Source organism: Nannospalax galili, unplaced genomic scaffold (assembly GCF_000622305.1).
Source record: "Nannospalax galili isolate Female #2095 unplaced genomic scaffold, S.galili_v1.0 scaffold257, whole genome shotgun sequence".
NCBI lineage: Eukaryota > Metazoa > Chordata > Mammalia > Rodentia > Spalacidae > Nannospalax > Nannospalax galili.
Genome location: NW_008340854.1, coordinates 3,007,642 through 3,034,319, shown reverse-complemented (window position 1 = coordinate 3,034,319; position 26,678 = coordinate 3,007,642). Strand labels below are relative to the sequence as shown.

The following is a 26,678-nucleotide window of genomic DNA, read 5'->3' as shown; positions in this document are numbered from 1 at the left end:
CTATGTGCTTCTTGTATTTGTATGGGGATGTCTTTCCTTAATTTCAGAAAATTCTTTTTTACAATCCTGTTTAAGATCTGGTCAACACCATTAACCTGACATTTTTCTCCTTCCTCTATTCCTATGATTTGTAGATTTGGTCTTTTCATGGTGTCCCACATGTCTTGGATATTCCATTCCTGTGGTTTTTTTTTTTAATTTTCCATAATCTTTGCTTGAGTGGTCCAATTCTTCAACTTTATCCTCCAGTGTTGATATTCTGTTTTCCATTTTATTCATTCTAGTGGTGAGGCTTTCCCCTGTTGTTTCAAGTTGGCTTATTGAGTTTTGCACTTCCTTCTTCATTTTCTGCCTGTGTTTTCTTCAATGTTTTTACCTCTTTTGTGAATTCATTCAGAAGTTTATCCCTATCTTCTTTTAGCTCTTTGGTTTGTTTGTGTGTTCTTTAAATTTGTTGAATTCCTTGATCATGTTTTATGATTGTTCTTTTAAATTCAGTGTCCTGGGTTATCTCTAGCGGGTTCTCCTTGTAGAACTCTTCTACGGGATTGGTGGAGTTTGGTGGGGACATAGTGTTTTAGCTTTCCATTTTATTATTCTTTCCTTGTGATTTTGTCATGTGAATTTCTCTTGTTTATGATTCTGATATGAGAATTAAATTCAAGTATGCTTCTGTTTGTATTACCCGGGTGCCTAGATCCTTTCTTTATTGGTTATCTAAAGCTGGTTGGTACAGGGTTGAGGTTCTCTCAGGTTTAATTTGGAGGGAACTGATGGCTTCAGATCAGCTATTCAGGAGTACCCACAGAAGCCAAATTCAGGTTCCAGTCAGGTACACTCAGGCTTCCTTCACCACCTGGAGGCAGGATCCAGGTGCTCTCAGGCAGTCCCCTGCGTTCTCAACCCTATGCCAGAGGGAGGCCAGAGGGAGGCCAGAACTTGGCACTTTCTGTTGGTCTGCTGAGATCAGAGCCCCTACACCAATTGAGGTCCAAACCCACCCTCTCAGGCTGTCTGCTAAGATCTCAGCCTTAGCCTACCAAAGCCAGATCTGCTCTGGGGCCTTGGGAGGGGCCTCACAAAATCCCAGGTAGGGGGATGGGTATGGCACAGTTAGGGGAAGCTCACCACCACGTGAGGCAGGATTAGGGGCTCTCAGGCAGTCCCCTGGGTTCTCAGGCCCTCTGGTAGATGGAGGCCAGAGGGAGGCCAGAGCTCGGCACTCTCTGGTAGTCTGCTGAGATCCAAGCTGCTACAGCGATGCAGGTCTGAACCCACCCTCCCAGATTTTTGTCTTTGTTGTTCCATGAAGGAGATTCTAAAGACAGTCGAGGGGCTGGAGAGATGGCTCAGCGGTTAAGAGCACTGACTGCTCTTGCAGAGGACCCGGGTTCGATTCCCAGCACCCACATGGTGGCTAGGTATGGGGCACGCGCACTCTCTGGGCGCACTCCCAGAATGGCACGGCGGATCCGCAGGCTCCCCTGCCGTGCATCTGGAGGAAAGCTGGTCTGGTCCCGCGGGCTTTTCCCGAGGCTCGGGTCCAGTGTCTCTGGAAGCTTCTCTGCTGCAGGAGCGTTGTCCTGCCGAAATCCTGTCCCTATTCCACCCGTGTACTTTTCCTCAGGATGCGAGGTCCACTGGCCACCTGGACCTTGCGGGAGAAGTACGAGGACAGTGAAAGCTAGGATGTCCGTAAGTCAGAGTGCTGCCCCCCGGAGAGGCTAGGTTGCAGGTAGTAAGGCACAGGACTCAAGACTTGGCTTAGTCTGTGTTACAGCTTTATTAAGTGTCTCTGCTCTCAGTAATTCAGCAGCTCTATGACCCAGCTCTCTGTGTCACAGCTTTCTGCGACCCAGCTGTCTGTGTCACAGCTTTCTGAGACCTAGCTCTCTGTGTCACAGCTTTCTGCGACCCAGCTCTCTGTGTATTAAGAGAAAACTAGGATACTTATACCATGGGGGTAGTGATAAAAGCTTTGGCTGTTAGATGCTTTGTGAGGCATTCTATTTACATATGGAAGTGGGTTTCTGCCAGACTGCTGTCTGCCTGGAGAAATTACAGGAAGGCATGGTACCTTTCAGAGCCAAAGGCCATGTTTATGTTATGGCATTTGTGGCAGAAAATTCAAAAAGAGAGACAGGAAAGATGCCAGGAAGACACCCTGCTATGAAAGGAGCCCTCAGCATATGATCCTGAGCTGCATGAGCTGTACGGTCGTGAAGGGACTTCTACTTTGCATAACAGAGGTCTCCAACAGCTAGGAACCGTCCTTAACTCCAGTTCCAGGGGAATCTGAAGCCCTCTTCTAACCTCCGCTGCATTGTATGACACGGGTGCACTCACACACATGCAGGCACTTGTACACATAAAAGAAAAATAAAATACTAAAAAAAAAGAATCGAATGACGTTATTGATGTAGAAAGAGAACAAGGAACAGTGTACTTTTAAAGTACTTTACACTATTTTTTATATTATTTACTCAAGTGAAATTTCACCTCATAAAGGATTCCTTATTCATCCAGGACATTATCCTCATTCAGTGATTCATCTTGTAAAAATTTTGCCTAGTTAGCTTTTTAGACTCAAAGGTCCACCCATGTGCCAGTGTGGTTCTACAGCACCTGTGAAGAGGTACAGATGAAAACAGCTAAGCAGTATTATTAACTTGGATATTCCCAGTTTAACAAGGCTTGCAAGGCTTAGGCAGGAGTATCGCCTAAAACAAACCAATAAACCATAAATGAATAATAATACTTTGTGACAACATGGTATGGCATTCCGATTTCAATGTCCATATATCATTTCATTGAAAATCAGCTACGGTGATTTTTTTTACGCATTGTCTTGGGCAGATTTGAGCAGTTGTGACATGGCTTTCAGCTGGGCATGGTGGCCTGTACCTGTAATTCCAGCCCTCAGCAGGTGGAGGCAAGAAGATCAGGAATTTAAGCCTGAGGCAAACTTGAGCTACATGAGACTCTATCACAAACACAGACACACAGACAGACACACACACAAGAAGAGACTGTATGGCCCTCAAAGCCTGGATCACTTATGACCTGGTTCATTACAGAGGAAGTTTGTCAGTCCATGGGCTTCAAAGTGGTGGGGTCACTTATTCTCCAGTTTATGCATTTTGGTGGTTCAGGGACTGGGACCTAGGGGCTAGGCAAGTGCTCTACCTCTGAGCTGTATCCCTAACTCTTTTTTCTTTTTTCTTTTTTTTTGGTCTTTTTGAGACAGGGTCTCTCTGTAGCCCCAGCTGTCCTGGAACTCACTATGTAGACCAGGCTGGCCTTGACCTCACAGAGATCCTCCTGCCTCTGCCTCCCAAGTGCTGGAATTAAAGGCATATGCCACCACGCCCAGCTTTTTTTTTTTTATTTTCTAGTTTGAGACAGGGTCTCACTAGGTTGCTCTAGCTCATCTTTTTTTTTTAATTAAAATTTATTTATTATTTATTTTTGTTTTATGTGTGATAGCGTAGTATTCTGCTTGTGTGTATAAAACTGCACCAATGTCATGCAATGCCAATGGAGGCCAGAAGAAAACATTGGATCCCCTGGAACTGGAGTTACAGAAGGTCATTAGCCACCATTTGGGTGTTGGGAATGAAACATGGGTCCTTTGCAAGAGCAGCCAGTGCTTTTAACTGCTGAGCCCTCTCTCCAGCCCCACCCCAGATGATCTTGAACTCACTCTGTAGCCCCGGCAGGACTTGCGCTTATAGTCTTCCTTCCTCAGCTGGAACAACAGACCTGTACGCCAGGCCTGACTCAAGCTCACATTTTTTCTCCATGTCCAGCTGTGAGTGCCCAGCCTCGTTTCTTCACTATGCCCGAGATTCCTGGTTTGTAGGAATAGGGATGGCAACTTCCTTGGTAGCTACAAGGATTAGTAACTAACTCTTGTCTTCTAGCCAGCCTGTTAGTAAATGCTGCTCTTGATCCCACTGAGGCCCAACCTGAACCTCAAATTCTTCTGCTTTTCCCTAATCTGAACTTACTATCCAGTCATAGTTCTTGTAGACCATGAACTTGTATTTGTATTTATGCTTGGTAGAGGATCATGTTTTCATAAGCTACAAACTATTTTACTAATTTTAGATCTGCCTAACTCTTGTTTTATAACTTTTTATCTTATTTATTATTATTATTATTAATTGGTGGTGGTCCTGAGGTTAAGCTCCAGGGCCTTGTGTATGCTGAGAAAGAGTTCAACGAAAGCTCTTGCACAGTTGAGTCATGAGCTGAACTAGCACCCCCTGCCTAACACTGCTCACTTCAATTGTAAGAGTGACGGATATACTACATTTATTCAGAGCTAAAGGTACAGCAGCTATTTTCTCAAATGAATATGGTAAGTCAATTTGAAGAAAACAATGGGCAATGTTTTTGCTATTATAAAGTTCAAGTTTACAAGTAAAAATGAGAAACTCTGAAACTTTCTGGCCATGGTGATGTGTGCCTGTAATCTCAGCACTCAAGAGGCTGAGGTAGGAGGGTGAGAGTTTTAGGTCAGCCTAGGCGACATAGTGAGTTCCAGGCTAGCCTGGGCTACACGGTAAGACTCTGTCTCAAGAGGAAATGGAAACTAGTTGTGGTTACTCATGTTTGTAATTCCAGCGCTTGGGAGGCTGAGGCAAGAGGATTGCCTTGATTTTAATGCCAACCTGGGCTATATAATAAGAATCAGGCTAGCCCAAACTACAGTGCTAAAGTCTCACACAAAGCCCTGGGGAAACATCAACATTTCAAGACCTGCATTATCCAGCATATTGATATATCCCAAATGACCAGTCCCAGGTGTCACAAAACCATGCATGAGTGAAAAAAATAAAAAATCCACCCTGTATTTCAGAGACACCAATGCTCTTTAACTTAACATCTCAGGCAGTTCAGTGATGGACAGTCTCTGACAGGTGCTCGCCTTAACCTTTGAGAAACTTTTTTTTTTTTTTTTGAGACAGGGTCTCCCTGTAGCCCCAGCTGTGCTGAAACTCACTAGGTAGACCAGGCTGGCCTTGAACAAACAGTGATTCACCTGCCTCTGCCTCCCAAGTGTTGGGATCAAAGGTGTGTGCCACCACGCCCAGCCTGAGAAATTGTCATTTGTTTTGAGTTTTATTATAGTGACAAAAAAGAGTGTCCACAGTTACCTGAAAGGCTACTAAATTATCTATTTCCTTAAAATATTTTATTAAAATATCTATTAACTTTTTTTGGTCTTTTTGCAACAGGGTCTCCCTGTAGTCCTAGCTGTCCTGGAACTCACTATTGTAGACCAGGCTGGCCTTGAACTCACAGAGATCCGCTATTTTTTAATTTTTAATCATGTGTATGTGTGTGTGTGTGTTGGTGGGGGGGCGGTTATGTGCATATGAGTGCAGGCATCTGTCGAAGCCAGAAGAAGGGGTTGGATCTTCTGGAGCTGGAGTTACAGGTCATTGTGAGCCAACCCACATGAGTGCTAGGAACCCAAATTGGCTTCTCTGCAAGAGCAGAAAGTCCTCTGAACTGCTGAGCCATCAAATATATCTCTTTTCTTCTTTTTTAAAAATTATTTTTATTTTGCCGGGCGTGGTGGCGCACGCCTTTAATCCCAGCACTCTGGAGGCAGAGGCAGGCAGATCTCTGTGAATTCAAGGCCAGCCTGATCTACATAGTGAGTTCCAGGACAGCTGGGCTACAGGGAGACTCTGTCTCAAAAAGACCAAAAAAAAATTATTTTTATTTTATGTGTATGAGTGTATCTCCTGCATGTATGTATGTAAGACCAACCTGGAGCTACAGAGAGACCCTGACTCAAAACCTTTTTATCTGTTTACTGGAGTAAGTGTTGTATACAAGTGTGTACATGTGTGTATGTGTGCAGTGTCAGCCCTCGGAGGTCAGAAGAGGGCATCAGATCCCATGGAACTGGAGTTAGTAGATGTCTGTTAGCTGCCACATGGGTGCTGGGAATCAAATGCAAGAGCAGACAGTGTTCTTAACTGCTGAACCATCTCTCCAGCTCCCCTTTTCTTTTAAAAGATTTATTGTTTTGGGTTTTTTTGGTTGTTGTTTTTTTGGTCTTTTTGAGACAGCATCTCCCTGTAGCCCCAGCTGTCCTGGAGCTCACTATGTAGACCAGGCTGGCCTTGAATTCACAGAGATCCGCCTGCCTCTGCCTCCCAAGTGCTGGAATTAAAGGCGTGTGCCACCATGCCGGGCAAGGTTTATTTTTAATTGTATGTGTGTGTGTGTGTGTGTGTGTGTGTGTGTGTGTGTGTGTGTCTGAGTGTGTGTCTGAGTGTGTGTCTGAGTGTGGGTGTATGCTTGTAAGTGCAAATGCCCATAGAGGCCAGATATATAGGATATAGAAACCAGAGTTACAGGAGGTTGTGAGCTGCCTGACGTTGGTGCTGGGAACTGAATTCAGGTCCTCTCGAAGAGCAGTATGTGCTGTGAACTGCTGAGCCATCTCTCCAGCCCTCAAATACATCCTTTTTCTGTCTGTGTATTTCTGTTAGGCTAAATTCTCTCTGTAGTTTTCAGAACAACATGACACAACAAAGAGAATTCAACTGTCTTACATTACGTTAGTCCTGGTGGCATTTGCAGAAAGGTAAAACATTGTCACTTTTCTCTCTCTCTCTCTTTTTTTTTGCTTTATAAAATATTGATCTTTTTAAATCAAAAGATCATTTACAAGAAATACATTTATTGTTTCATTTGTTTTTGAAACAGGGTTTCACTGTGTGGCCCTGGCTGACCTAGAACTCAAAGAGATCTGCCTGCTTCTGACTTTCCAGCTCTGGGATTACAGTCAAGCACTGCCTCACCTGGTTTACACCATGCAGGGGATCAAGGTAAACACTCTACCAACCGAACTACTTTCTCAGCCCTATTTATGACTATTTTAAATGAAGTAACAAATATTTTTCAAAACTCCTACCTTAATGTCTAATATGAGAAGTATTGGCAGATATAATCTGCATGAAATGTTTCCTGAAACCAGCCCAGTCCTCTAGCTCAGTGTGGATACCTAAAACTGATCTTCCTGAAGCACACAGAAGATGCTTGCTATTGCTCTTTTCCTTTCTGTTTCCCTAACAAAAAGTGCTTTTTTCACTCTTCCCAAGGTGAAAGATATTTATTTATGCCAGGCATAGTGGTGCATACCTTTAATTCAAGCACTTGGGAGGCAGAGGCAGGCAAATCTCTGTAATTCAAGGCCAACCTGGGGCTACAGAGCGACCCTGTCTCAAATCCTTTTTTTCTATTTACTGGAATAAGTGTTGTATGCAAGTGTGTACATGTGTGTATGTGTGCAGTGATCGTGTGCATTCAGCTTTTTAAGAAGGTGCTGGGATTTAAGAGCATGCTTTTGATACATGCATTCTACTACTGAGCCATCTCCTAGACATGGATTTTTTAAATTAAAATAATTTTTACATTAATTTACTTATTTATTTTGTGTGTCTGTGCCGGTACCACGGCATGAAGTGTCTAGGTCAGAGGACAACTTGGGGAAGTCAGATCTCTCTTTCCACCATGTGGATCCTGGGGGTTTGACTCAAGCTGTTAGGCATGGTGGCAAGTACCTTTACCCATTGAGCCATCTTGCTGGCCCACTCCTAAATTTTTACTTATTATTTTTGGTTTTTTTGAAACAGAGTTTCTCTGTAGCCCCAGCTAACCTGGAACTTGCTATGTAGATCAGACTGACCTCTATGTCACAGAGATCTGCCTGCCTCTGCCTGGGACTAAGGGGGTGTACCACCACACCCCAAGGTATTTATTTTGAGACAGGGTTTCAAAGTTGCATGTAACTGAGGATGACCTTGAACTTTTGATCTTCCTACCTCCACTTCCCCAATCCTTGGCTTACACACATGGACAACCATGTCCAGTTTTTAAAAAAATATTTATTACTTTTATTTTATGTGTATGAGTGTATTGCCCGCATGTAGGTAAGTGCACCCATGTTGTGCAATGCCCTTGGAGGACAGAAGAGGCCGTCAGATCCCCTGGAACTGGAGTTACAGACAGTTGTTAGCTGCCATGTGGGTGCTGGGATTCATAAATGGTCTTTTGCAAGAACAACCAGTGTTCTTAACCATCTCTCCAGCCCCGCATGTCCAGTTTTGTACATGCTAGACAGGCACTTTAACAATTGAGTTACAGCCTCATCCTGAAGTTTCTAATTTGTTTTTTGTTGTGATAGGGCTGTACTTTATAGCTCAGGTGAACTAGAGCTCTGTAGTCCAAGCTGACCTCTGATTTGCAATCGTCCTCCTGCCTCTGCCTTCCAAATGCTAGGATTACATGAGCCACTGTGGCCAGATCTTCCTGAATCTTGTTAAGGCACATTGTCTCATAGTGTAAAAATTCATGGGATGCCAAAGATAATGACAGAAAATCACGCCCCCCCCCCCGGGCCCTGTGCATGCTAAGCAAGGTGTTCCATCACTGAATTATATTTTCAGCCTTAGAATTTAAAAGTTATCCCAGAGAAATATATTTTTATATGTTATTTGGGTTGAAAAAATGAATGTCTATTCCCTAAGAAAGTATGTTTTGGGCTGGGAATATAGCTCAGTGTTAAAAGGTTTATCTAGCATGTGTGAGGCCCTAGGCTCAGGTCCTGGCACTAAGAGGAAAATGTCTGGTTTGAACAGTTTAAAATGAAGACTGACTTTGAAAATTACTGGGCATTTTCCATAGACTGAATGAGCTAGGTGTGTTAAGAGAAAGGCTCTTAACTGCCGAGCTGTCTCTCCATTATTTTTTGAGGCAAGGTGTTGTACTGACTTGGAGCTTACCAATTGGCTAGTCTGGCTGACCAGCAAGCCCAGGGATTCTCCTGCCTCTGCCTCCCTATACAGCTGTCACTCCTGGCTTTTTACGTGAGTGCTGGGGCTCAAAAATCAGTTCCTTATCCTTATTTGGCAAATACTTTACTCACTGAGCCATCTCTCCAGCTTCTGGTGCCTTAAAAATTTTCCTTTTCAAATTTTTGAGACAGAGACTCCTATGTAGCCCTGGTTGACCTTAAACTTGGTATGTAGACCAGGCTAGTCTCAAACATGTGATCCTCTTGCCTCTACTTCCCAAGTGCTCTGTGCTGAGATTCTAGGTATGCGCCACCATGTCCGCCTCAAACTGGCACCTTTAGGCAGAAACGTAACCAGCATGTTTAGCAGCCACTGAATAAGTTTTGGTCTAAGTAACTTTTTTATACAATGCTTTCCATAAAGTGAGAAAGCGAATGACTCTAATGGATGGGCAACAAATCATTTTTCAATTCTTTGATTTCAACACAACTGAAGAGTGAAATTGATTTGACAGAAGATATCATTAAAGCCCATTGTTTTCTCTTTTTTTAATTTTAATTTGGTGCTGGGCTTGTAGCTCAGATAGAACTAGCATGTGTAAGGCCCTGAGTTTGATTCCCAGAATTGAAAAAATTCATTGTAAAGTGACACATAATAATTGTATGTATAGGGTACAATGGACATTATCATGTATGTTTATATTGTGACTTTTTTTTTTGAGACAGAGTCTCCTTCTGTAGCCCTGGCTGTCCTGGAACTCACTATGTAGACCAGGCTAGCCTAAACTCACTATTTAGACCAGGCTGGCTTCCAACTTGCAGAGATCCACCTACCTCTTCCTCCAGAGGGCTAGAATTCTAGCCACCACACCATACTACATTGTGGAGTGAATAAATCAGGCTACTTAACATATCTGTCATCTTACATACTTATTTCTTTTTGGTCAGGCTGGCTTTGAACTTCCTATGTAGCCTGTTATCATGATGAACTCCTGATTCTCCTGCATCTGTCTCCTGAGTGCTGGGATTAGTCATGCACCACCATGCCTGGTTTATTTGGTGTTAGGAATGGAAGCCAGACAAACACTTAGTCACTTAAGCTGCATCCCCAGTTTTCACTTATCAGTTTAGAAGCAAAGGTTTTATGTTTACAATATGCCAGAGTTTGTATACTTGTAACTATTTTAACTTAAAAAAATATCATGTTGGGGAGACGGCTCAGTTGGTAAGAGCATTTGCTGTGTATGCCTGAGGACCTGAGTTTAGATCCCAGACACCTAGGTAAAGCCAAGCATGGCTGCACACACCTGTGACCCAAACATGGTGAGGGAGGTGGAGAGAGGAGGATCTCTGGGACTTGCTGGCCAGCCAGTCTAGCCAAAAGTGGAGCAAGCTTTAGATTCAGTGAGAGACTGTCTCAAGGGAATAAGGTGGAGCGTGATGGAGCAGGACACTCAGCATTCTCCTCTGGCTCTGTACCTACCCGCAGTCTCCATACCCATACATGCAAGTGCACACACCACACACATACACACACACACACACACACACACACACACACACACAGTTGTGTCAAAGTAAAAATTGGCAGGAGGTATATGGTATTTCTAAACTCTTTCAGGGGTTGGCACTAAATTTCTAGGGCACCATGCTTTAGCTCAGGAGTGCCATGAAAGAGCTATGGGATGGTTTAAGAACCACATTGCCATAGGTCAGTAAGTCATTATAATGTCATGAAGTGTCAGAGGATGAGGATGGCAGAGAGGGAGCATCAGGTTAAACAGTACTCACCAAGTAACATATTAATTAACTCTAGCTTTACAGGTGGGTCACTGGCAATGAAGTAAAGAAACCGTCAATTATACAGCAAAGCCTGGGAGACATCAGACTTTTGGCTTTTCTCAAATTTCTGTTCACAGGACATCAGGACAGGGTTCAGCTACCCCTTTGTTCATTTGCTTACCACGTGTCTTGATAGATTAAGGATCTGGCTATATGACTGTGTCTAATACATACTAAAGAAAACAGACATTCCCATTTCTGTCCCTGTCACACCCTGAACACCTTTTCCCTGTGAATCTTGTGTGTATGAGGTAGATCAAGTGAAATAAATCTGGTGGGCCTTCCCTTAAATACCCAGCAATGGCATGAATCACTTTAGTTTTTTGCAAAATGTGCTGAAGTAATTAGTGTGTCCCATTCAGGGGAGACCATGGGAAAACCAGCGACTGTTGGTGAGGTGGTGGGAAAGGGTTGGGGTCTTCCTGCACCTGGTCCCAGAGCCTGTGTGTTCAGCTGGAGCCCAATTCTTTTTGTGCAGCAAAAGACGCTGTGTCTTTGAGTGTGTAAATGATGCACGGGGAATTTTGACTCATATCAAAAAAGCCAAATTAAGGACCAAATTGAACTTAATTGATAGTTATTGTTGTACATGTCATTTAAGAACCAAGTTCAAGAATTTTCAGCCAGGCATGGTGGCACATGCCTTTAATCCTAGCACTTGGGAGACAGAGGCAGGTGGATCTCTGTGAGTTCAAGGCCAGCTTGGTCTCCATAATGAATCCAGGCCAGCTGTGACTACAGGGAGACCTTATCTCAAAAAGACCGAAAAAAAAAAAAAAAAAGAAAAAGAATTTTCAGTCCCTAGAAAGATACAAATTAAATTTTACTAGCTAGAAGCCGTCTATAATGGGCTTTTAAAACAAGTTGTTCTCATTTCTCAATTAACCTGTATGATTTATTTAAATGTTGATAGTAAGCCATTATAGTATATTTTCTTAGGAATTTTTCTTAAATATAATAGATTTGACTATAACATTTAAGCATTTTTTTAAAATGAAGACTTTTTTTTTTTTTTTGGTCTTTTTGAGACAGGGTCTCCCTGTAACCCCCGCTGTCCTGGAACTCACTATGTAGACCAGGCTGGCCTTGAACTCACAGAAATTCTCCTGCCTCTGCCTCCCAAGTGCTGGGATTAAAGGCGTGCGCTACCACGCCCAGCCCAAATGAAGACTTCTTTATGCTAACCAAAAAATGTGTTTTCTTTGAATAATGATTACCCAAAACTTAAGCAGAACAAACCAGTCTGAAATAAAAGAAACATGCTTTAAGCCAGGTATAGTAGCACATGCCTGTAATCCCAGCATTCTGGCGGCCCAGTGGTCACGAGTTCAAGGTCATGCTCTGCTACATATCCATATCGAGTTTGAGACCAGCTTGTGCTACACAGACCCTGTCTCAGGAGGAAGAAGACAAAGAGGAGAGTGGAGGAGGGGAAAAATGAGGAGGGGGGAGGGGAGGAGGAGGAGGCTGGCAAGATGACTCAAGTCATCAACTTGAGTTCAGGGCGAGCCTAACAACCTGAGTTCCATCCCTGGAATCCACATGGTGGAAGGAGAGAACCAACTCTCACAGGCTGTCTTCTGTCTTCTACACAGGTGCAATGGTACACGATTGCCTCTATACATATACATAAATAAATGTAATATATATGTTATATGCATGTAAACTGAGTGTGATGACACATGCCTCTAATGCCAGCACTTAGGAGGTTGAGGCAGGAGATTTGCCACAAGTTCAAGGCTAGTCTGGGCTACACATACAGCAAGTTCCAGGCAAGCCTGGGCTGTATAGTGAGACCAAAGTAATAATAATAATAATGATGATGATGATGATTATGTATATATACATATGTTTGTGTTAATGGGCTTTCCATTACTGTAAGTACCTGAGATGATCAACTTACAAAGAGAAAAGGCTCTTAGTTTTGGAGGTTTATATAGTGCATGATTGGTTGGCCTTGTTGTTGGAAGGGATGAGGCAGTGTATCAGTGAAGCACGTGACAGACCAAAGCTGCTCAAGGCTGGGACAAGAAAAGGAGTCCTGCCATTCCCTTCCAGGTCACGCCTTCAGTGACCTAATGACCTCCCACTAGGCCCCACCTGCAAACCAAGCCTTTAGCTCCCGGGTCTTTGGGGGACAGCCCAGATTCAGACTATAGCGGTGTTTCTACACATAAAAAATGATCTTGTTTTGTACACGTACAGCCATTTTTATGAATGGCATCATCGGCGGAGCCTGCAGCTTGCCCTTTTGGTTCAGCTTTCTGTTCCGATGTTGATTTCCATAGCTGGAGTTCTTTTGTTTTAACTGTGAGATGGAAGGCATTGATTTATTTGTACTCCTGTCTGTAGACATTTTGTCATTACTGTGGTGCTGCAGTGAATAGATTTGTTCATGTCCCAGCACAGATAGAAAAATTTCTTTAATTTATCTATGTAGGACTAGAGTTGCTATACCAGAAATCATCTACGTCTCTCCTGGATGCCTCTGAGCACCTCGCCAGTGTTGGTGTGTTAATTTATGCTGTTACTGTAGGAATAAGACTTCGCTCAGTATCCTAGCCAGTTCTACATGTCATCAGACTTCACAGCATTGCTAATTTGGGGCATATGAAATAATCTCATTTCTTCTTTTAAAATCAAATTTGTTGAGATATCATTTATGTAACGTACAATGTACCCATTTTAAAGTATATAGCTTGGTGAGATTTGACAAATGTATTTATCTGCTTGGAGATACCCCTAGAGGTAAAGGCCTGTATTGTGGAGAATCCAAATAGGACTCAGGCCTCATACAGACACCACTGTTTTCTGAGGAGTGTCTTCCACACTGAGGGATCATGGTAATAGGAGCAGTAGATCAGGCTTCCTGTCTCCTTCAGAGGCATTAACTTCACTGCTTAGCTCTAAGCTAAAAGAATGTTCTAATGTGGAAGAGGGAAGAGGCTTAGGGAAGAGGGAAGAGGCCGCATGAAGGCAAGGGGACAGACTGGTTGGTTTCTGTTGTAATTCCTGGGAGATGGCCAGTTGGGTTCACTGTCTGGAGTAGTTCCCTATTAGTCTTTTGGACTAGGAGGCCAAAATAATGATATGTGTCATCCAGTGTGGCCCAAAGCTCATCTGGCTTGGTTTCCAGGTCATTTAAAGAAACAGGGCATTGACGTCAAACTCCTTGAGATCCACTCTGTCCCACATCCAATCTGTCCCTGAGAAGGTCTCCTCCTTGTTGGTGTCTGAAGCACTGACCAGCCGTCATGGTCAGCCATTCCAAGGCACCCACTTGAACCTTGTTGTCAAAACCCCATACAGTTCAAGTGCTTGGCCACCTCCTGATAGTCATCTAAGAGACCTCAGCTTTCTTCAGCACTTAGACCTGACGGTTTAAAAGGGGACATGACCCCACTGCTCAGAAGGCTCGTCTCAGCCACGCTGTGCAGCTTTGTTGGAATTGAGTGTGTTTGATTTGAAGCTTATAGCTCCGAGCTGGCTGCTGTGAAAGTGCCACGGCTGAGCCTGCAGGGACTGGGGCTGTAGAGCCTGGTGCTGCATTGCTGCTGCAATGGGCAAAGCCGTGGTAAATGCTGCTGCCTCTAATATGCCATGCTGGCTGCATACCTTGTGGGAGGAGGGGACAGAGGGTGTGAAGTGGCAGAGCTTTCTGCATTAACCACTGGGCAAAGCAGAAAAAAAAAATCTGTTTTGGTTTTTAGAAACAAGGTCTTAGATAGTTCAGGCTGAAGTCTGACTCGATATTTAGTGGATGACCTTGAAATATTGAGCCTCCTGCCTCCACCTCTGGAGTGTTGGGATTACAGATGTGCACCACCATGCCTGGCACCTTGTTTGTTATTAGTATATTATTATTATTATTATTATTATTATTATTATTTTGTCTTTTTGAGACAGGGTCTCCCTATAGCCCCAGCTGTACTGGAACTCACTATGTAGACCAGGCTGGCCTTGAACTCACAGAGATCCACCTGCCTCTGCCTCCCGAGTGCTGAGATTAAAGGTGTGTGCCACCACGCCCGGCTTCGTACATTGTTTTATTGCTTTCTTAATTCTTCTTTTCTGTCCCCTCTTCCCTCCAGTTTTTTTTTGGTTTCTAAATTGTGCACAATTTCCTTGAACACACTAAAAGGAATTAAGATTCTGATCATGTTGATCACACTGTGTGTTTTGGCACATCAGAAGTCCATATGGTGTAGTTTGGTGGTAGAACACTTACTCAGCATGGGCAGGGTCTTGAGCACTGAGTGTGCGCCTCAGCCATGTGGAAAGCAAAGAAAGAAAAACGAATTCCATATATGGCATTGGGGCCACGGCCTTATGTATTGTTACCAGGGTGCAGAGCCTGAGAACCACAGGCAGGCCTGCTCTTACCAGCAGTGTGGGAAGTTTTAGTTGCTTCACATCTTTGTCAAGCCTGGTTTTGTTAATTTTAGTTATTCTGTTGGGTAGGTTGTAGTAGCTCACTGTGGTTTTAATCTCTCTCTCTCTCTCTCTCTCTCTCTCTCTCTCTCTCTCTCTCTCTCTCTCTTTCTCTCTTTTAGACAGGCAGGGTCTCACTCTGTAACCCCAGGTTGGCTTGGAACTCACTGTACAGCTTTGGCTATCCTCAAACTGACGGTGATCCTCCTGCTTCAGCCTCCTGAGTGCTAGTGTTACAGATGAGAAACACCAAACCCGAATAATTTTAATTTTCCTGATGAAAGGAGTACTGATCAACTTTTTTATGTATATTACAGCCTTTTGTATATCTATCTTATTATGTGGAGCACTTATTTAAATATTTAGCCTATTTCTTTTAAATTAGGTGCTTTGTGTTTATTGAGTTTTAGGAATTTTTCACACATTTTGGATATAGTGCTTTGTCAGATGTTTTGTAAATATTTTCCTCTAGTCTTTGGTGTCCATGGGGGGTGTGTTTGCAGGTGTGTGAGCTTGTTCATGTGTATGCAGGTACACAGTATGGGCACGTGTGAGGAGGCTACAAGTCAACCTTGGGTCTCTTTCTGCAGGAACTGTCCACTTCGGTTTTTGAGGTAGGTCTCTCACTGGGACCTGGGGCTTGCCCACGAGACTGTTGGCTGATTAGTGGACCGTAGGGATCCTCTTGCCTTCTCAGTGTCTGGCTTTCTGTGTGAGTGCTGCGAATCAAACTCAGGCCCTGTTCTTGTACAGTGAACACTTTACTAGCTGAACTGTCTCCCAAACCCTATTTGTTATTTATTTATTTATTGTTTGTTTGTTTGTTTTAGGACAGGGGTCTTGCTATGTAGCCCTGGCTGGCCTGTCACTTGCCATATAGCTCAAGTTAGTTTCTCTTCCTGTTTCTGCCTCCCAAGTGTACTTGGCTTCTAATTGTTTTCTTATTTATTTATTTATTTTTGTTTTGTTTTGTTTTGTTGAGACAGGGCCTCCCTGTAGCCCCAGGTGTTCTGGAACTTGGTATGTAGACCAGGCAGGCTTTCTTCTCATAGAGATCTGCCTGTCTCTTTCTGCCTCCCAAGTGCTGGAACTAAAGGTATATGCCACCACACTGGCTCTAATTGTTTTCTTAACACCAGAATTTAAAATTTTCTCATTTTGTCTTAAGTATTTCATTATACTGAAAAACCAACTCAACTCATAAATGATAAAATTGATTACAATATTAATTTATTTAAACATGTTATTAAGTGCCATTATAAGAAAATGTAGTGAATTTATTTCCAAAGGAGGCAATTGAGGACTGAAGAGATGGCTCATCAGTTAGGAGTACATACTGGGGACTGGAGAGATGGCTCATCAGTTAGGAGTACATACTGGGGACTGGAGAGATGGCTCATCAGTTAGGAGTACATACTGGGGACTGGAGAGATGGCTCATCAGTTAGGAGTACATACTGGGGACTGGAGAGATGGCTCAGTGGTTAAGAACATTGGCTGCTCTGGCAGAGGACCCAGGTTCAGTTCCCAGCACCCACTTGTGGCTAACAACTGTCTGTAACTCCAGTTACAGGGGATCCAATGCCCTCTTCTGACCTCTGCAGGCATTGTATGACATAGGTACACTTACATACAAGCAGGCAATACACTCATACACATAAAAGAAAAATAATTTTTTTGTTTTTCTTGTTTTTCATCTTTTTTTTCTTTTTTTGTATAAATAAAAAATGTTTTTAAAAAAGAGTACGTGCTGTTGTTGCAGAGTACCTGACTAGTTCAGTTCCCAGGACCCAGCTGTAACTCCAGCTCCATGGGATCTGAAGCTCCCTTCTGGCCTCTTCAGACACCTGCACATAGCTTATATCCACAAATAGTTACATACAATTAAAAAAAAAATAAAGGTGGAGGCAGTTCTCCCTAGCTTCAGTGTCTCCCTAGCAAGGAGGCTGGTGGTACACAACCACTGACCCCAGTGTGGTGTCGCAGAGCTAGAGGAAGCACTGCTTTGGCACAGACAAAACTCACCTTTCCAGGAATGTGATCTTGAGACTAAATCTGAAGGCCCAATGGACCTTAAACAGAAAGGGGTATGGATTGTGCAGACAAGAGCAGGAAATAACAGAGACGTGCTGTTTTCCATTTGCTGGAGCACAGCAGAATGGTGCAGTCCTTTTGTGATATAATCACACAGTTAGCTTTTATCTAGTGATAGTGGAAAGTCAGCTATACCTTAGTACTCAGTGAAGCTTTGCCACTTTTTAGTGCTGTAATTTGGGCTCCTGGTTTCAGGAACCTCATTCTTGGTTGCTTAACTCCGTGGTGACATGGAACCTCCTGGCAGAGGGCATGTTATCGTTTGAGTCTGAAATGACCCCCTACTTGTTCCCCCAGATGATGGTGCTGATTTGGGAGGCTCTAGAACCTTTAGGATGTGGTGCCTAGCTGGAGGAAGTGTGTCACTGGGGCGGGTCCTTGTGGGTGTCTTATCCCTGCTCCTTCCTCTCATGCACTGTGATGGAGGAGCCTCCTCCTCAAGCTCTGAATGCTCCCATGCCTTCCCCACATGGTGGACCCAGTTCCCTCTGAAACTGAGCCAAAGTGGACTCTTCTTCCTTAAGTTCTTTCTGTCGCCCATTTTGTCATAGCAATGAGAAAAATAACTAAAGCAGAGCATGTGGCAAAGAAAACTCATGTCATCTAGGAAGCAAAGAGAGCTAAGTGTTTTTAAATACTTGATTATTTTAAAATTTTTTTCTTGAGCATTTCATACATAAATACCATGAAATGCGATCATATCTACTTCCCATTTCTCCTGATCTTAAAAAAAATATTTGTATAGGTGTATGTCTGAATTCGTGTGTGCAGGTGTCCAAGGAAGCCAGAAGGTGTTGGATCCCCACTCAGTTACTGCACCTGGAGTCCCAAGAGCGGGCCCAGCAGGAGTGGGGATTGAGGCTTGGGAGGGCAGGCGGTGACGGTCCGGGTTTCTGCTCTGATGTCTGGGAATTTTTGAGAACCGCAGATTTTGAGTTGTTCCACTTGTGTGTCCACCCAGAACATGATAGTCCTGGGGTTTCGTGAAGAGAATGCCCCTGATTCTTGGTCAGTCAGAGAGATTGATGTCCTTGCCTCTTGGGAGCCAGTCCAGAGCCAACATCCCCAGCCCTCTGCAAAATGATCATGAGCCAAAGAAAGGTGGGATTAATGGCATTCCTGAGTTGAGACAGGCTGTCTGGAGCTCTCAGAGATCTGCCTGACTCTTCCTCCCAGGTGCTGGGACTAAAAGTGCACACCACCACGCCCAGCCCGAGTTCTGTTCTGTTATTATTTTTTTTTCGTGTTAAGAACAGGAATAATCAAACTGGTCTTTCCATGAAGTAAGATTTTTCTGGGAGATTTTTGTTTTCCTCGCTTGCCTTTTTATTTAGAGGAAGCCTCAGGGGCCTCTGTCTGTCTCCCATCCCCTCACCTTTCATGGGAGGTCCAGGCCAGTAACTGAATGTCTGTTGTGTGTCTGTTTAAGCAGCTCTGGCCTCTCATATCCTCACAGCCATGACTGTACCGGGCATGACTAGCAGTGTCAGGGTCCTGGCACCCGTCCCTTTGATTCACTTCATCTTCATAGGTTCCTGGATGACCACACCCTCCAGCCACTCCATCAACTGCTTCTCTGTGTGTATTCCCACAACCCACTTGACAGCTTCCCAGCCCGTGGGCCTGGCACCAAACGACCAAGGAAACATTTATTGAATGAATGGATCTACCTGCTGCCAAATCCTTAATGGATTCCCTGGGCCTTTAAGGTAGCAACTGGACCATCAAACCCCTCTGCTATCAAGCTTCAGCATCTCCTTTTCTCCCTCTCAAACATCTCACTTGGCACCCTGGGAGCACTCTCCTGAGCACGCTGAGGCATGTGGCTTCCTGCATGGTCGTTCCTCTCATTATATTGGTTTCAGGTCTTTATTTTGGGATTTGAATATTGTAGTAGTCCCTGACTAGACTTTCCCTTCAGTCTCTCCCCAAGCAGAAGTGTCCAGTTATGCCGCTGATTAGTGTGGAGGCTGTTTCCACATCTGGAAAACAGGAATGATACCATGATGATAAGTGACTGGGGAGGGCTCTAAAGGGTGATAATGTATATCTAAAAGTTTTAAAATTTAGCGTGTGTGTGTGTGTGTGTGTGTGTGTGTGTGTGTGTATGAGACATGTGGTGGTCAGAGAACACCTTGGAGTTGGTGGCAGGGACCCTTAACTGCTCAGCCATCTCACTGGCCCTGAAAGTTGTTTTTTTTTTTTTTTTTGGTCTTTTTGAAACAGGGTCTCCCTGTAGCCCCAGATGGCCTGGACCTTGCTGCATAAACCAGGCTGACCTCAAACACACAAAGATCTGCCTGCCTCTGCCTCCCAAGTACTGGGATCAAAGAAGGTTCATGCTACCACACTCAGCGAAAGTTATTTATTTATTTTTTGGTCTTTTTGAGACAGGGTCTCCCTGTAGCCCCAGCTGGCCTAGAACTTGCTATGTAGACCAGGCTGGACTTGAACTCACAGATAGCCGCTTGGCTTGAAAGTTATTTCTTTTAAAAATCACTTAGCTGGATCTGGGCATGGCACCACATGCCCTTAATCCCAGCACTTGGGAGGTAAAGGCAGGTGCATCTCAGTTCCAGATCATCTGGGGCCACAGGGAGACCTTGTCTCAAATTAAAAAAAAAAAAAAAAATCACATAGTTGGACCCATGAGATGGCTCAGTGGGTAAAAGCACTTGCTATCAAGCCTGAGTACCTGAGTTTGATCCCTGGACTCCAAGGTAGAAAAAGAGAATTGCCTCCTGACAATTCTATCAAGCTGTCTTCTGACCCCCATACTCATGCAGTGGCAGGCCTGTGCCTGTACACACACACACACCACCACCACCACCACCACCACCAACGATGATGAATAAAAAAATATATTTTTTTGTCTAAGACAGGGTACCCCTGTGGCCCTAGCTGGCCTGGAACTCACTATGTAGACCAGGCTGGCCTTGAACTCACAGAGATCTACCTGCCTCTGCCTCCCCAGTACTGGGATTAAAGACATGCGCTGCCACACCTGGCAAATAAAATATTTTTAAAATTAAAAAAACACAGCTAATACAATTGTACATTCCAACTGTGAAAATTTCAACTTTTCATACAGTAAAAGGTAGATTCCTACCTTTACTTTATAATCCTCTACCTCCCAGTCCCCTTTTTCCTGTGGTAACACCTATTAACTGGATAGCCTGGGTCCTTCCCTGGCTATATACTTACCTATAGATGACATAATATATTTGAAGCACTGTCACATAGCAATCATTTTAATAAATGATACCCATAATTACCACCAGAGAACTTTAACTTTCCCTCTCCAGCTTTATTACCTGTTGCCTCCTGTAGGGATCTTTGTTGCTGTTGTTATTTTATTTTCTTCCTTTGCAAATATAATTACTTTCATTTCTCCCAGCACAGCCAGCTCTTTCCAGATTTGGCTTGTGCTGGTCTTTCTATACCAAATTAAATCACATCTTTTTCAAAGAAACCTTCTGTCATTGCCCAAATTAAGGAAAACTTACTGTTTTTGAACTTAAGTATGTTGATTACTGTGTTTATCACGTCTATATCTTATATTATTTACCTAAATTTTGTCCTGGAACTCGCTATGTAGACCAGGCTGGCCTTGAACTCACAGAGATCCACCTGCCTCCGCCTCCATGAGTTCAAGGCCAGCCTGGTCTACATAGTGAGTTCCAGGACAACTGGGACTACAGGGAGACCCTGTCTCAAAAAGACCAAAAAAAAAAAAAAAAAAAAAAAAAAAAAAAAAAAAAAAGGCATAAAATGAGAACATTTTGACTTTTGTTCCAAAGTCCGACAACCGAAACCATTCTTGACAGCTGTGCCTAAACACCTCTGAAGGCTTCTTCAGAAGCTATTAGGCTTTTCTAGAAGCAAGGAAGAATCTTATTTAGACAATGAATAAAGGGTCCAGGACCAACAGTCACCAGCTGTCCAAATACCAAAATATTGCACTTCATGTCTGTTCTGCATAAAAAGCAACCAAGCTGCACCAAGTGCCACGCTCACAGAGGCCCCTTCTGTACATTTTATTTTTGAGTTTATATAGCTAGAATCGTTGTTCAGTCTCAATAGAATATCTTATCCTCACTATGCTGCAAAATCTTTTAGGATAAGTTTTCTCTTATTTTTTATTTGATTTCAAAGTTTGAATATTTATTTTTAAAATTTTAAAATTTATTTCAAACCAAGAGTGGTGGTGCATATCTTTAAGCCCAGCACTTGGGAGGCAGAGGCAGGAGGATCTCTGTGAAATTGAGGTCAACCTGGTCTACATAGTGAGTTCCAAGCTTGCTGTTGCTACAGGGAGACCCTGTCTCAAAAGGACCAAAAAAAAAAAAGGTTTTTTTTATTTATTTCATTTTATGTGTGTGTTTTGCCTACATGTTACATGTATGCAAGTGCACCAGTGTGTGCAATGCCCTCAGAGGACAGAAGAGGGCATTGGATCCCCTGGAACTGGAGTTATGGATGGTTGTTAGCCACCATGTGGGTGACAGAAATCAAGCCCAGGTCCTCTTCAAGAGCAACCAGTGTTCTTAACCACTGTGCCATCTCTCCTGTTCCTTTGTCATTATTTTTATTTTTTATGTGTATGGGTGTATTGCCTGCATGTGCATTAAGTATGCCTGTGTCATGCAATGCCCACGGAGGTCAGAAGAGGGTATCGGATTCTCTGGAACTGAAGTTACAGACTGTTATTAGCTGCCAAGTGGTTGCTGAGAATAGAACCCAGGCCCTCTGCAAGAGTAACAAGTGCTCTTAACCGCTGAGCCATCTCTCCAGTCCCTGTTTTTGTTTTTTTGAGTCAGGATTTCACTATATAACCCTGGCTAGCCTGGAACTTACTATGTAAACCAGGTTAGCCTTAAACTTACAGAGATCTGCCTGCCTCTGCCTATGAAGTGCTAAGATTAAAGGAATGTGCCACCATTCCAGTTCATTCATGCATTATTTTTAAATCCCAGAGTGTGGTTGTTAGTGGGAGTACATGGCATGAGCACATGGCAAAGCAGGCCTCTTTACGTCATAGCATCTGAGAAGTACAGAAAGAGAAAGGATGAGGCCAGGGTCACGCTCAAGGACCTACTCTTTTTCCAACAGGCCCTGCCTACTTGTTTCCAGTACCTTCTAATAGCAACACAGGCTAGTGACCAAGGTTTCAACATGTGGGTCCTTTAGGGACAGCCCAAATTCCAAACTGCAGCAGTCAGCAATTATCCCAGCATCCGTTCTCACCCTCCTTGCCTGGCAGGCCAACCAAGCATTAACAAAAGGTGGCAGGAAATGCCCAGGAGTTTCGTCTCCTGAGACAGGTGAGGCATAGTCAGGATGACACAGTATTCTAGAGTAGAGATGGGATGACAGTCTATTAACTTGGATGTGATGTGGGCAAACCCACAGAACACATCAATTCAACCATCATGCCACAAAGCTGGTGAGTGCCTGCTGTGTGCCAGGCTCTCCAGAGTCACAGAGGGGTAGAGAAAGAGGAATTAAAAATCAAACTCAGCTATAGTTATGTCAGCTGCAATTACCGGGGGACCCTGGGGGGAGGGTGCACCCTCTATTCTATTTTGGCAAGTTCTGGTGAGTATAAAATTATCTCCAAATAAAAAGTTCGTTATTTTAAATTTCCTATCACATTTATTTATTGATTGTGTATGTCTCTACAAGTGCATGTGTGGAGACCAGATTGACTCATGGGAGTCAATTCTCTCTTCCACCGTGTGGGTCCTAGAGATTGAACTCAGGTCGTCAGTCTTGACAGCATGAACCTCTACCCATCGAGCCATCTTGCTTGCCCCAAAAATGATTTTTAAAAAATAAAGAGGAGACTGGAGAGATGACTGAGAGGTTAAAACCACTGGCTGCTCTTGCAAAGGACTTGAGTTTGGTTCCTAGCACCCACATGATGGCCAACAACCGTCCATAACTCCAGTTCCAGGGGATTCAGTATATGATAGGTTTAGTTATTATGCCCATCCAGAAACAAGAAAAGTAAAGTCAAGGGAAGTCATTTGTTCCTCCCACTGGACAGATTAATATGCACTCCCCCAGTGGGGATTTGTGTTTTTTTAAGGTGATGTCAATGTATACTTGTTATTTTATGTCCCTTGCTTGAGATTTTCTTGTTTACTCGTGCCCACTGTGTTAGTCAGCCATGGGTCACTGGAACAAATAAGGATCAGCTTAGAAAGGGAAAAGGTTTGTTTTGGGCTGGTTTTGGAGATTTCAGTGTCTGGTTGCTTCTGGCCCTTGGTTGAGACTGTACATCATGGCTGGGTGCCTATGGTAGAGCAAAGCTGCTCACCTTGGCTGGGAATTGAAAAGAGAAGCAGGAAGGGCTTGGTCCCACTGTCCCCTTCAAGGCTAGGCCTTCAGTAACCCAGATGACACCTGCCACTAGGCCCAACCTCTTAAAGTTCCTACCACCTCCTAAGCTGGGGACCAAACCTATAACACATGGACCTTTGGGTTGACACTTCTGATCAAAACTATAGCACTTGTGGATGGACTGCCATTTCTTTAAGTATGTGGTAGGACTAGGTTACTGATGAATTAAAAACTCAGTCTTCCAGCCCTCCATGGTGGTGCACGCCTTTAATCCCAGCACTTGGGAGGCAGAGGCAAGCAGATCTCTGTGAGTTTGGGGCCAGCCTAGTCTACATAGCAAGTTCCAGGCCAGCTGAGGCTACCCTGTCTCAAAAAGGAAAAAGGAAAAAAAAAAAAAAAAAAAAAAAAAAAAAAAAAAAAAGGTCAGTCTTCCAAAGGCAATGGGACTGGCTATGGAGATGGAGCTCCTCCCGTAGAGTATAAGGGCTGCTACTAACCTGCTGAACCTCTTCTTACATCTAGCTCCAGTGGGCTCCCTTTGTTTTTTTAAACACAGAAACATGCTGCTCTCTCCCTGGGAAAGCTAGGGCTCTACCTCTTAATCTCAGTTTCCCCTGTTGGTCCTTGTTTTATCTTACATTTTGGCAACAAAGACACTGATTTCACATTCTCTATTGGTAAATGGGGACCCATGACCTTCTACAAAGGAACAGCCAAGTTCTTGAATGCATATCCAAAGACATCAACACTAGCTCTGCAAGAGTGTGGCAATCCATCCTACATCAACCTCTATCAAAGGACAGTTTTTCTGTGAAAAATTATAAGCAATTACTACAAATAACCCTCGTCTTTTCTGACTTCTTTTGTGACAATTAATTCCATTGTCAACCCAAATATATGACTTGAGTGCCTGGTGAGGAAGCCTGAGGTAGATTCTGGTCAGGAACTCTGTCCTGCCAGTGTGACTTAGTAGAGGTGGATGCCAACATTTCAGGAAGAAATGGTTTTGATACTATGTCAATGTGACAGGCTTTTCTGGAAACTCCTGAAATGGAGACCTGAACTACTCAACATATAAACGAAGGCAGAATGGTATCATGACCCTCCAAATACCCAGCCCTGTCAACTACCAGCCTATGTCCAGTCTTGCCCCCATGCATTTTTTCTCTTCATGTATTATTTTACTTTTTTAATATTTATTTTTTTAATTTATGTGTATGAGTGTATTGCCTGCATGTATGTAAGTGTACCCCTGTCAAGCAAAGTCTGGGGAGTTCAGAAGAGGGCAATGACTTCTCATATGCTATGAGAATTCTCATCTCTTTTCCCCATTTCACAAGTTGCTGTGGAGAAAACTTACAGGGACAGAGGGAGACTGGTAATGTGGTGGGTACTGATGAACTATTTGTTGGAAAATTTTATTCTGTCTTGTATTATTGCACCATATCTGGCTGTTGGAAGTGTGATTAGGAATGGTTGCCTTGTGCATTCAAGTCTGAAAGCTTGGGATGGGGTGGAGGACAACTTTTCTTTTCGTGGCTCTTCTGGGGTTGTCCAGGTTGATTCAGCCTGCTGACAACTCCATCATGGTGATTGCTTTTCTACTTGGGCCTGTTTTTTTACTTATTCTTTGGAAGTGTTTTTAAATTGGACAGATAATATGTGTACATGGTAAAGCATTTAGTAATATAAAAGAATAAAATGAAAAGTGAGTTGCCATTCCGCTTCAGGCTTAAGGGGTTTTCCCAGAGGCAACTGGTGTTAACAATTTCTTCCCTTTCTTTCCCCTTTCCTCCCCTCTACATCCTTTTGGAAACTGGGTCTCACTATATAGTCTAGGCTGATCTCAAATTCAATAAGATAATGCAGTCTGTCCTCAAACTCACCATCCTTCTGCCTCAGCTCTCTAGAGTTACAGGCATGTGCCATCACACCTGTCTTAACAGTTTTCTGAGTATCTTTCCATTATGTGTGCACAAACACACGCATAACACATACACACATTCACACACACATGTGCACAACATACACACAATTGTAGCATACTATAAGTGTACATTTGAACAATATTATTTGTACTGTTCTGCACCTTGCATAACTATACATCTTGAAGAAAATTCTACATCTGCACACGGTGTATCTCATTTCTTATAGCTGCTTGGTATGAGATTGATTCATACAAAATTGCTGATATTTATTTTACAATTAAACCAATAATTTTTGGAATTATATAATCCATCTCCTGTGGATAGACATTTATATTATTTATTCTTGGGTATTGTAAGGAATGGCTCACATCATACATGTTCTTGAAAGTGTGTGAGTGCATGTGTAGGATAAATTCCAGAGTGGGTGGCTGGTGCTCCTGTGCTGTGTTCAGCTTGAGAGATCTTGCCAGTTGCTCTTCTAAGTTTTTCCAACATTTATTCTGCAGTAGTCAGTGTGTAAGAATATATGCAGAATCCTTGAAAGAATTCGTAGCCCCGTTTGTGCTGCTGTTGCAGGATACCACAGACTAGGTAATTAATAATGAGCAAAACATGTATTGGCTTCCAAATCTGGAGCCTGGGAGGTTGGAGCTTGAGGAGGGGGTGTGTATGTGGTTAGGGGTTCGTGCTGCATCTTCCCGTGGTCGAAGGCATTGCACAGCAGAATGGCAACGGGAAGACAGAGACTGTGTTCTCAAAGGGGCTTGTTGGGAAACCCTGCTGTTAGGGTTGTAGTTCTCCATGTCCGGATAGCCCTAAGGGGCTCGGCGCCAAATGGAAGGACTCCCCTTTTCAACAGGGGGCCTCCTGCTCTCTTCCTGGCTTACCTGGAAAGTGCCACCAAGCATGGATGCCTGACCTTATCTGGAACATGACCTTTGGCATAGTTACCTGGAGTAAAAACTACCCCCAGGTTTTTTCTGTATGATAATCAGGCATTGCCTGATAGTCTGGAAAGATAGGAGCCCACTGCCACATGTAAATAAAGCACACTATGAGCACCTATCAGCTGAGGCTTGGCTACTGCCTCCACACTATAATTTCTCTAGTTCTCCCACTGAATAAACGGAGCTGTTTTCACTGTGTCTGGAGCTGTATCACTGCTGTTTCACTGCGCCTGGGACCAGCTTCCCCGGAAGGGCTTTCTTCCGTCAGTGC

The 26,678-nt window shown here is 43.5% G+C and overlaps 1 protein-coding gene and 1 pseudogene across 1 annotated transcript in view; one reads left to right on the top strand and one right to left on the bottom strand.

The window, feature by feature from the left end:
- The window catches only part of Kcng3 (potassium voltage-gated channel modifier subfamily G member 3), a 57,396-nt gene that overhangs the window by 18,630 nt on the left and 12,088 nt on the right, over nucleotides 1–26,678 (top strand). The gene's annotated exons all lie outside the window — the stretch shown is intronic.
- On the bottom strand, nucleotides 13,386–19,023 carry LOC115070826 (annotated as a pseudogene).